We start from the raw sequence: 12,547 nt of genomic DNA, 5'->3' as shown, positions 1-12,547 counted from the left end.
AAGCGAAACCCGCGAAAGTTTTAACGAAGAATTAAGAATATTCATATCAAAGTCACATTTTTCATTTTCTCCCCCGAACAAAGAATTTGCGTTTGCCACGAGAATATTATTATAACTGTCACATTTTTAATTTTTTCACTTCGAGTAAAGAATTCGCGTTTGCAACAAGAATATTCATGTCAAAGTCACATTTTTAATTTCCTCACCGCGACTGAGGATTTTGCGTTTGAAACAAGTATTTTTGTATAAAAGTCACATTTTTAATGTTTTTACTCATAGTAAAGAATTTACCATTTGTAACAAGAATATTCTTACCAAAGTCACATTTTTTATATTTTCATTCCGAGTAGAGATTTCGCGTTTGCAACAAGAATATTCGTAACAAAGTCACATTTTTAATTTCTTCACTGCGACTGATTATTTTGCGTTTGAAACAAGTATTTTCGTATAAAAGTCACATTTTTAATGTTTTTACTCATGGTAAAGAATTTTGCGTTTGCAACAAGAATATTTGTATTAAAGTCACATTTTTAGTTTTTTCACTCCGAGTATAGATTTTGCGTTTGCAACAAGAATATTCGTATCTAAGTCACATTTTTCATTTTCTCACTCCGAACAAAGAATTTGCATTCGCCACGAGAATATTATTATCAAAGTCATATTTTTAATTTTTTCACCTCGAGTAAAAAATTCGCGTGCGCAACAAGAATATTCGTATCAAAGTCACATTTTTAATTGTTTCACTCCGAGAAAAGAATTCGCGTTTGCAATAAGAATATTCGTGTCAAAGTCACACTTTTTAATTTTTTTCACTTTGAGTAAAAAATTCGCATCAATCAGAGAATCAGTCACTATTTTAATATTTCACTTTCAGTAGAGAATTCTCTTTTTCTACAAGAATATTCGTATCAAAGTCTCATTTTTAATTTTTTCACTTCGAGTTAAGAATTCGCTTTTGCAACAAGAATATTCATGTTGAATTAAAAAAGCGAAACCCGCGAAAGTTTTAACGAAGAATTAAGAATATTCATATCAAAGTCACATTTTTCATTTTCTCCCCCGAACAAAGAATTTGCGTTTGCCACGAGAATATTATTATAACTGTCACATTTTTAATTTTTTCACTTCGAGTAAAGAATTCGCGTTTGCAACAAGAATATTCATGTCAAAGTCACATTTTTAATTTCCTCACCGCGACTGAGGATTTTGCGTTTGAAACAAGTATTTTTGTATAAAAGTCACATTTTTAATGTTTTTACTCATAGTAAAGAATTTACCATTTGTAACAAGAATATTCTTACCAAAGTCACATTTTTTATATTTTCATTCCGAGTAGAGATTTCGCGTTTGCAACAAGAATATTCGTAACAAAGTCACATTTTTAATTTCTTCACTGCGACTGATTATTTTGCGTTTGAAACAAGTATTTTCGTATAAAAGTCACATTTTTAATGTTTTTACTCATGGTAAAGAATTTTGCGTTTGCAACAAGAATATTTGTATTAAAGTCACATTTTTAGTATTTTCACTCCGAGTATAGATTTTGCGTTTGCAACAAGAATATTCGTATCTAAGTCACATTTTTCATTTTCTCACTCCGAACAAAGAATTTGCATTCGCCACGAGAATATTATTATCAAAGTCATATTTTTAATTTTTTCACCTCGAGTAAAAAATTCGCGTGCGCAACAAGAATATTCGTATCAAAGTCACATTTTTAATTGTTTCACTCCGAGAAAAGAATTCGCGTTTGCAATAAGAATATTCGTGTCAAAGTCACACTTTTTAATTTTTTTCACTTTGAGTAAAAAATTCGCATCAATCAGAGAATCAGTCACTATTTTAATATTTCACTTTCAGTAGAGAATTCTCTTTTTCTACAAGAATATTCGTATCAAAGTCACATTTTTAATTTTTTCACTCCGAGTAAAGAATTCGCGTTTGAACAAAAGAATATTCGTTTCAGTGTCACATTTTTAATTTTTCACTTTCAGCAGAGAAATTGCGTTTGCAACAAGAATATTCATTTCAAAGTCAAATTTTTAATTTCTGCACTGCGAGTAAGGAATTCGGTTTTGCAAAAAGAATATTCGTCTCAATGTCACATTTTTAATTTTTCACTCCGGGTAAAGAATTCGCGTCTGCAGCAAGAATATTCATATCAAAGTAACATTTTTAAATTTTTCACTCCGAGTAAAGAATTCGCGTTTGCTATAAGAATATTCGTATCAAAGTCACATTTTTCATTTTCTCTCTCCGAACAAAGAATATGCGTTTGCCACGAGAATATTATTATAACTGTCACATTTTTAATTTTTTCACTTCGAGTAAAGAATTCGCTTTTGCAACAAGAATATTCATGTCAAAGTCACATTTTTAATTTCCTCACTGCGACTGAGGATTTTGCGTTTGAAACAAGTATTTTCGTATAAGAGTCACATTTTTAATGTTTTTACTCATGGTAAAGAATTTTGCGTTTGCAACAAGAATATTTGTATTAAAGTCACATTTTTAGTATTTTCTCACTCCGAACAAAGAATTTGCATTCGCCACGAGAATATTATTATCAAAGTCATATTTTTAATTTTTTCACCTCGACTAAAAAATTCGCGTGCGCAACAAGAATATTCGTATCAAAGTCACATTTTTAATTGTTTCACTCCGAGAACAGAATTCGCGTTTGCAATAAGAATATTCGTGTCAAAGTCACACTTTTTAATTTTTTTCACTTTGAGTAAAGAATTCGCATCAATCAGAGAATCAGGCACTATTTTAATTTTTCACTTTCAGTAGAGAATTCTCGTTTGCTATAAGAATATTCGTATTAAAGTCACATTATTAATTTTTTCACTTTGAGTAAAGAATTCTCGTTTGCAATAAGAATATTCGTATCAAAGTCATAATGTTAATTTTTCAGTTTCAGTAGAGAAATTGCGTTTCCATCAAGAATATTCGTATCAAAGTCACATTTTTAATTATTTCACTCCTAGTAGAGAATTCGCGTTTTCAACAAGAATATTAGTATGAAAGTCAAATTTTTAATTTCCTCACTGCGACTGAGGATTTTGCGTTTGAAACAAGTATTTTCGTATAAAAGTCACATTTTTAATGTTTTTACTCATGGTAAAGAATTCGCGTGCGCAACAAGAATAGTCATATCAAAGTAACATTTTTAAATTTTTCACTCCGAGTATAGAATTCGCGTATGTAACAAGAATATTCGTATCAAAGTCACATTTTTCATTTTCTCACTCCGAACAAAGAATTTGCATTCACCACGAGAATATTTTTAATTATCAAAGTCATATTTTTAATTTTTTCACCTCGAGTAAAGAATTCGCGTGCGCAACAAGAATATTCGTTTCAAAGTCACATTTTTAATTGTTTCACTCCGAGTAAAGAATTCGCGTTTGCAATAAGAATATACGTGTCAAAGTCAAACTTTTTAATTTTTTTCACTTTGAGTAAAGAATTCGCATCAATCAGAGAATCAGTCACAATTTTAATTTTTCACTTTCAGTAGAGAATTCGCGTTTGCAATAAGAATATTCGTGTCAAAGTCACACTTTTTAATTTTTTTCACTTTGAGTAAAGAATTCGCATCAATCAGTGAATCAGTCACTATTTTAATATTTCACTTTCAGTAGAGAATTTTCTTTTGCTACAAGAATATTCGTATCAAAGTCACATTTTTAATGTTTTTACTCATGGTAAAGAATTTTGCGTTTGCAACAAGAATATTTGTATTAAAGTCACATTTTAGGTATTTTCACTCCGAGTATAGATTTTGCGTTTGCAACAAGAATATTCGTATCAAAGTCACATTTTTCATTTTCTCACTCCGAACAAAGAATTTGCATTCGCCACGAGAATATTATTATCAAAGTCATATTTTTAATTTTTTCACCTCGAGTAAAAAATTCGCGTGCGCAACAAGAATATTCGTATCAAAGTCACATTTTTAATTGTTTCACTCCAAGAAAAGAATTCGCGTTTTCAATAAAAATATTCGTGTCAAAGTCACACTTTTTAATTTTTTTCACTTTGAGTAAAGAATTGGCATCAATCAGAGAATCAGTCACTATTTTAATATTTCACTTTCAGTAGAGAATTCTCGTTTGCTACAAGAATATTCTTATCAAAGTCACATTTTTAATTTTTTCACTCCGAGTAAAGAATTCGCGTTTGCAACAAGAATATTCGTTTCAGTGTCACATTTTTAATTTTTCAGTTTCAGTAGAGAAATTGCGTTTGCAACAAGAATATTCATTTCAAAGTCAAATTTTTAATTTCTGCACTGCGAGTAAGGAATTCGGTTTTGCAAAAAGAATATTCGTCTCAATGTCACATTTTTAATTTTTCACTCCGGGTAAAGAATTCGCGTCTGCAACAAGAATATTCATATCAAAGTAACATTTTTAAATTTTTCACTCCGAGTATAGAATTCGCGTTTGCTATAAGAATATTCGTATCAAAGTCAAATTTAAATTTTTTCACTCCGAGTAAAAAATTCGCGCTTGCAACAAGATTATTCATGTTGAATTAAAAAAGCGAAACCCGCGAAAGTTTTAACGAAGAATTAAGAATATTCATATCAAAGTCACATTTTTCATTTTCTCACCCCGAACAAAGAATTTGCGTTTGCCACGAGAATATTATTATAACTGTCACATTTTAAATTTTTTCACTTCGAGTAAAGAATTCGCGTTTGCAACAAGAATATTCATGTCAAAGTCACATTTTTAATTTCCTCACCGCGACTGAGGATTTTGCGTTTGAAACAAGTATTTTTGTATAAAAGTCACATTTTTAATGTTTTTACTCATAGTAAAGAATTTACAATTTGTAACAAGAATATTCTTACCAAAGTCACATTTTTTATATTTTCATTCCGAGTAGAGATTTCGCGTTTGCAACAAGAATATTCGTAACAAAGTCACATTTTTAATTTCTTCACTGCGACTGATTATTTTGCGTTTGAAACAAGTATTTTCGTATAAAAGTCACATTTTTAATGTTTTTACTCATGGTAAAGAATTTTGCGTTTGCAACAAGAATATTTGTATTAAAGTCACATTTTTAGTTTTTTCACTCCGAGTATAGATTTTGCGTTTGCAACAAGAATATTCGTATCTAAGTCACATTTTTCGTTTTCTCACTCCGAACAAAGAATTTGCATTCGCCACGAGAATATTATTATCAAAGTCATATTTTTAATTTTTTCACCTCGAGTAAAAAATTCGCGTGCGCAACAAGAATATTCGTATCAAAGTCACATTTTTAATTGTTTCACTCCGAGAAAAGAATTCGCGTTTGCAATAAGAATATTCGTGTCAAAGTCACACTTTTTAATTTTTTTCACTTTGAGTAAAAAATTCGCATCAATCAGAGAATCAGTCACTATTTTAATATTTCACTTTCAGTAGAGAATTCTCTTTTTCTACAAGAATATTCGTATCAAAGTCACATTTTTAATTTTTTCACTCCGAGTAAAGAATTCGCGTTTGAACAAAAGAATATTCGTTTCAGTGTCACATTTTTAATTTTTCACTTTCAGTAGAGAAATTGCGTTTGCAACAAGAATATTCATTTCAAAGTCAAATTTTTAATTTCTGCACTGCGAGTAAGGAATTCGGTTTTGCAAAAAGAGTATGCTTTCAGTAGAGAATTCTCGTTTGCTACAAGTATATTCGTATCAAAGTCATATTTTTAATTTTTTCACTCCGAGTAAAGAATTCACGTTTGAACAAAAGAATATTCGTTTCAGTGTCACATTTTTAATTTTTCACTTTCAGTAGAGAAATTGCGTTTGCAACAAGAATATTCATTTCAAAGTCAAAATTTTAATTTCTGCACTGCGAGTAAGGAATTCGGTTTTGCAAAAAGAATATTCGTCTCAATGTCACATTTTTAATTTTTCACTCCGGGTAAAGAATTCGCGTCTGCAACAAGAATATTTATATCAAAGTAACATTTTTAAATTTTTCAATCCGAGTAAAGAATTCGCGTTTGCTATAAGAATATTCGTATCAAAGTCAAGTTTAAATTTTACACTCCGTGTAAAAAATTCGCGCCTGCAACAAGAATATTCATATCAAAGTCACATTTTTCATTTTCTCTCTCCGAACAAAGAATATGCGTTTGCCACGAGAATATTATTATAACTGTCACATTTTTAATTTTTTCACTTCGAGTAAAGAATTCGCATTTGCAACAAGAATATTCATGTCAAAGTCACATTTTTAATTTCCTCACTGCGACTGAGGATTTTGCGTTTGAAACAAGTATTTTCGTATAAGACTCACATTTTTAATGTTTTTACTCATGGTAAAGAATTTTGCGTTTGCAACAAGAATATTTGTATTAAAGTCACATTTTTAGTATTTTCACTCCGAGTATAGATTTTGCGTTTGCAACAAGAATATTCGTATCAAAGTCACATTTTTCATTTTCTCACTCCGAACAAAGAATTTGCATTCGCCACGAGAATATTATTATCAAAGTCATATTTTTAATTTTTTCACCTCGACTAAAAAATTCGCGTGCGCAACAAGAATATTCGTATCAAAGTCACATTTTTAATTGTTTCACTCCGAGAAAAGAATTCGCGTTTGCAATAAGAATATTCGTGTCAAAGTCACACTTTTTAATTTTTTTCACTTTGAGTAAAGAATTCGCATCAATCAGAGAATCAGGCACTATTTTAATTTTTCACTTTCAGTAGAGAATTCTCGTTTGCTATAAGAATATTCGTATTAAAGTCACCTTATTAATTTTTTCACTTTGAGTAAAGAATTCTCGTTTGCAATAAGAATATTCGTATCAAAGTCATAATGTTAATTTTTCAGTTTCAGTAGAGAATTTGCGTTTCCATCAAGAATATTCGTATCAAAGTCACATTTTTAATTATTTCACTCCTAGTAGAGAATTCGCGTTTTCAACAAGAATATTAGTATGAAAGTCAAATTTTTAATTTCCTCACTGCGACTGAGGATTTTGCGTTTGAAACAAGTATTTTCGTATAAAAGTCACATTTTTAATGTTTTTACTCATGGTAAAGACTTCGCGTGCGCAACAAGAATAGTCATATCAAAGTAACATTTTTAAATTTTTCACTCCGAGTATAGAATTCGCGTATGTAACAAGAATATTCGTATCAAAGTCACATTTTTCATTTTCTCACTCCGAACAAAGAATTTGCATTCACCACGAGAATATTTTTAATTATCAAAGTCATATTTTTAATTTTTTCACCTCGAGTAAAGAATTCGCGTGCGCAACAAGAATATTCGTTTCAAAGTCACATTTTTAATTGTTTCACTCCGAGTAAAGAATTCGCGTTTGCAATAAGAATATACGTGTCAAAGTCAAACTTTTTAATTTTTTTCACTTTGAGTAAAGAATTCGCATCAATCAGAGAATCAGTCACAATTTTAATTTTTCACTTTCAGTAGAGAATTCGCGTTTGCAATAAGAATATTCGTGTCAAAGTCACACTTTTTAATTTTTTTCACTTTGAGTAAAGAATTCGCATCAATCAGAGAATCAGTCACTATTTTAATTTTTCACTTTCAGTAGAGAATTCTCGTTTGCTACAAGAATATTCGTATCAAAGTAACATTTTTAATTTTTTCACTCCGAGTAAAGAATTCGCGTTTGAACAAAAGAATATTCGTTTCAGTGTCACATTTTTAATTTTTCACTTTCAGTAGAGAAATGGCGTTTGCAACACGAATATTCATTTCAAAGTCAAATTTTTAATTTCTGCACTGCGAGTAAGGAATTCGGTTTTGCAAAAAGAATATTCGTCTCAATGTCACATTTTTAATTTTTCACTCCGGGTAAAGAATTCGCGTCTGCAACAAGAATATTCATATCAAAGTAACATTTTTAAATTTTTCACTCCGAGTAAAGAATTCGCGTTTGCTATAAGAATATTCGTATCAAAGTCAAGTTTAAATTTTTTCACTCCGAGTAAAAAATTCGCGCCTGCAACAAGAATATTCATATCAAAGTCACATTTTTCATTTTCTCACTCCGAACAAAGAATTTGCGTTTGCCACGAGAATATTATTATAACTGTCACATTTTTAATTTTTTCACTTCGAGTAAAGAATTCGCTTTTGCAACAAGAATATTCATGTCAAAGTCACATTTTTAATTTCCTCACTGCGACTGAGGATTTTGCGTTTGAAACAAGTATTTTTGTATAAAAGTCACATTTTTAATGTTTTTACTCATAGTAAAGAATTTACCGTTTGTAACAAGAATATTCTTACCAAAGTCACATTTTTAATATTTTCATTCCGAGTAGAGATTTCGCGTTTGCAACAAGAATATTCGTAACAAAGTCACATTTTTAATTTCTTCACTGCGACTGAGTATTTTGCGTTTGAAACAAGTATTTTCGTATAAAAGTCACATTTTTAATGTTTTTACTCATGGTAAAGAATTTTGCGTTTGCAATAAGAATATTCGTATCAAAGTCATAATGTTAATTTTTCAGTTTCAGTAGAGAATTTGCGTTTCCATCAAGAATATTCGTATCAAAGTCACAATTTTAATTATTTCACTCCTAGTAGAGAATTCGCGTTTTCAACAAGAATATTAGTATCAAAGTCAAATTTTTAATTTCCTCACTGCGACTGAGGATTTTGCGTTTGAAACAAGTATTTTTCGTATAAAAGTCACATTTTTAATGTTTTTACTCATGGTAAAGAATTCGCGTGCGCAACAAGAATAGTCATATCAAAGTAACATTTTTAAATTTTTCACTCCGAGTAAAGAATTCGCGTATGTAACAAGAATATTCGTATCAAAGTCACATTTTTCATTTTCTCACTCCGAACAAAGAATTTGCATTCACCACGAGAATATTATTATCAAAGTCATATTTTTAATTTTTTCACCTCGAATAAAGAATTCGCGTTTGCAATGAGAATATTCGTGTCAAAGTCACACTTTTTAATTTTTTCGTTTTTCGAGGATTTTGCGTTTGAAACAAGTATTTTCGTACAAAAGTCACATTTTTAATGTTTTTACTCATGGTAAAGAATTTTGCGTTTGCAACAAGAATATTTGAATTAAAGTCACATTTTTAGTATTTTTACTCCGAGTAGAGATTTTGCGTTTGCAACAAGAATATTTGCATAAAAGTCTAATTTATAATTTTTTTACTCCTAGTAAATAATTCGCGTTCGCATCAAGAATATTCGTATCAAAGTAACATTTTTAATTTTTTCACTTCGACTTATGAAATAGCGTTTGCAACAAGCATATTCGTATAAATGTAACAAATTTAATTTTTTCACGCCGAGTAAAGAATTCGCGTATGTAACAAGAATATTCGTATCAAAGTCACATTTTTCATTTTTTTACCTTTACTAGGGAATTCGCGTTTGCAGCAAGATAATTTGTATCAAAGTCAAAATAAATTTTTTCACTCCGTGTAGAGAATTCGCGTTTGCAACAAGAATGTTCATATCAAAGTCACATTTTTCAAAATCTCACTTCGATTAAAGAATTTGCGTTTGCAACACGAATAGTCGTATCAAAGTCACATTTTAAATTTCGGCACTGCGACTGAGGATTTTGCGTCTGAATCAAGTATTTTCGTATAAAAGTCACATTTTTAATGTTTTTACTCATAGTAAAGAAATTTGCGTTTCCACAAAATATTGGTATCGAAGGCACATTTTTAGTATTTTCACTCCGAGTAGAGATTTCGCGTTTGCAACAAGAATATTCGTATCTAAAAGACATTTTTAAATTCTCCACTGCGAGTAACGAATTCGCGTTTGAAAGAAGTATATTTGTATTAAAGACAAATTTATAATGTTTTAACTCCTAGTAAATAATTCGCGTTCGCATCAAGAATATTCGTACCATAGTCATATTTTTTATTTTTTCACTACGACTTATGAAATTGCGTTTGCAACAAGCATATTCGTATCAAAGTCTCCTTTTTCATTTTTTACCTTTACTAGGGAGTTCGCGTTTGCAACAAGATTATTCGTATCAAATTGACATTTTTCATTTTTTTACCTTTACTAGGGAGTTCGCGTTTGCAACAAGATTATTCGTATCAAAGTCAAATTTAAATTTTTTCACTTCGGGTAAAGAATTCGCGTTTGCAACAAGAATATTCGTAGCATAGTCATATTTTTTATTTTTTCACTACGACTTAAGAATTTGCGTTTGCAACAAGCATATTCGTATCAATGTAACATATTTAATTTTTTCACTCAGAGTAAAGAATTCGCGTTTGTAACAAGAATATTCGTATCAAAGTCAAATTTAAATTTTATCACTTTGAGTAAAGAATTCGCTTTTGCAAAAACAACATTCGTATCAAAGTGACCTTTTTAATTTTTTCACCTTGAGTAAAGAATTCCTGTTTGCAAATAGATTATTTAAATCTAAGACATATTTTTAATTTTTTCACTTCGAGTAAAGAATTCAAGTATGTAACAAGAATATTCGTACCACAGTCATATTTATAATTTTTTCATTGCGAGAAAAAAAAAGAAAAAAAAAAGAGTTTACAATAGGAATATTCGAATCAAAGTCACATTTTTAATTTTATCACTCCAAGTAGTGAATTTGCGTCAGCAAAAAGTATGTTCTTATCAAAGTCAAATTTTTAATTTATTTACTATGAGTTAAGAAATAGCATTTGCAAAAAGAATATTCGTATCAAAGTCACGTTTTTAATAATTTCACTCCCAATGAAGTGTTCGCGTATGCAACAGGAATATTCATATCAAAGTCACATTTTTCATTCTTTCACTCCGAGTAAAGAATTCGCATCATTCATACAATCTTTCAAATTTTTAATTTTTCACTTTCAGTAGAGAATTCGCGTTTGGAAAAGAATATTCGTATCAAAGTCACATTTTTAATTTTTCACTTTCAGTAGAGAAATCGCGATTGCAACAAGAATATTCATTTCAAAGTGAAATATTTAATTTCTTCACTGCGAGTAAGAAATTCGTGTTTGCAACTAGTATAATCGTATAAAAGTCACATATTTAATGTTTTTCCTCTTAGTATAGAATTCTGGTTTGCAACAAGAATATTCGTATCAAAGTCACATTTTTAAATTTTTCACTCCGAGTAAAGAATTCGCGTATGTAACAAGAATATTCGTATCACAGTCATATTTCTTATTTCTTTACTCCGCATAAAGAATTCGTTTTTGCAACAATAATATTCATATCAAAGTCACATTTGTTTACTTTTTCACTCAGAGTAAAGAATTCGCGTTTGCAGTTAGAATATTCATTTCAATGTCACATTTTTATTTTTTCACTCCGAGTAAAGAATTCGCGTATGCAACTATAATATTCGTATCACAGTCCTATTTTTTATTTTTTCACTCCGAGTAGAGAATTTGCGTTTTAAAAATGTATAATATATTCTTATGAAAGTCAAATTTTTAATTTTTTTCTTTGAGTAGAGAAATCGTTTTTGCATAAAGAATATTCGTATCAAAGTCACATTTTTAATGTTTTTTCACCTAGTAAAGAAATCGCGTTTGCAACCAGAATATTCGTATCAAAGTCACATTTTTAGTTTTTTCACTCCGAGTAGTGAATTCGCCGTTGCAACAAGAATATTCGTATCTATGTCACTTTTTTAATTTCTTTCCTGCGACTAAGGATTTTGCGTGTAAAACAAGTGTATTACTCATATGAAAGTCACATTTTGAATGTTATTTTAAGGTTTTTATCTTTTCAAGGCCTAACAAGGTCAATGACCTTTCAAGGTCATTGAAGAGAATTGAACTTTCAAGGTCAGGAAAGGTCATTTACCATCCAAGTTCATTCAAAGCCAATGACCTTACAAGGTCAAACAAGGTCATTTTAGGTCATTGACCTATCAAGGTGGAAAATGGTCTTTGACCTATCAAGGTCATTGAAGGTTATTGCTCTTTCAAGGTCAAAACAAGGTCAGTTACCTATCAAGGTCATTGATGGTCATTGTCCATTCAAGGAAGGAAAGGTCATTAGCATTTCTATGTCAACTAGGTCATTGGTCTTTCAATGACCTTGATGGTCATTGATCTTTACGGTCAAAATAGGTCATTAAACTTTCAAGGACATTGCCCTTTCAAGGTCAAGCAAGGTAATGGACCATTCAAGGTCATTTACCTTTTACTGAAATTTAGAGTCATTGACCTTTCAAGGTCATTGACCTCTCAAGGTCATTGACATCTCAAGGTCATTGAAGGTCATTGACCTCTCAAGGTCATTGAAGGTCATTGATTTTTGAAGGTCAAAAAAGGCATTTACCTTTGAAGGTCATTGAAGGTCATTGTACTTTCAAGGTCAAATAAGGTCAAGGTCGAAAAGGACATTATCATTTCAAGGACATACAAGGTCATATGCATCAAGGTCATTGAAGGTCATTTACCTTTCAGGTGATTAAGTCTCTGACCATTCAAGGTCAATTAAGGTCATTGTCCATTCAAGGTCATTGGAGGTCATTTACTTCTCGACTCCACGATGTTCATTTCAAGGTCAAATTACGTCATATGCATCTCGAC

The sequence above is a fragment of the Ischnura elegans genome, chromosome 11 (genome assembly GCF_921293095.1).
Source record: "Ischnura elegans chromosome 11, ioIscEleg1.1, whole genome shotgun sequence".
NCBI lineage: Eukaryota > Metazoa > Arthropoda > Insecta > Odonata > Coenagrionidae > Ischnura > Ischnura elegans.
Note: the sequence above shows the minus strand (reverse complement) of the source record.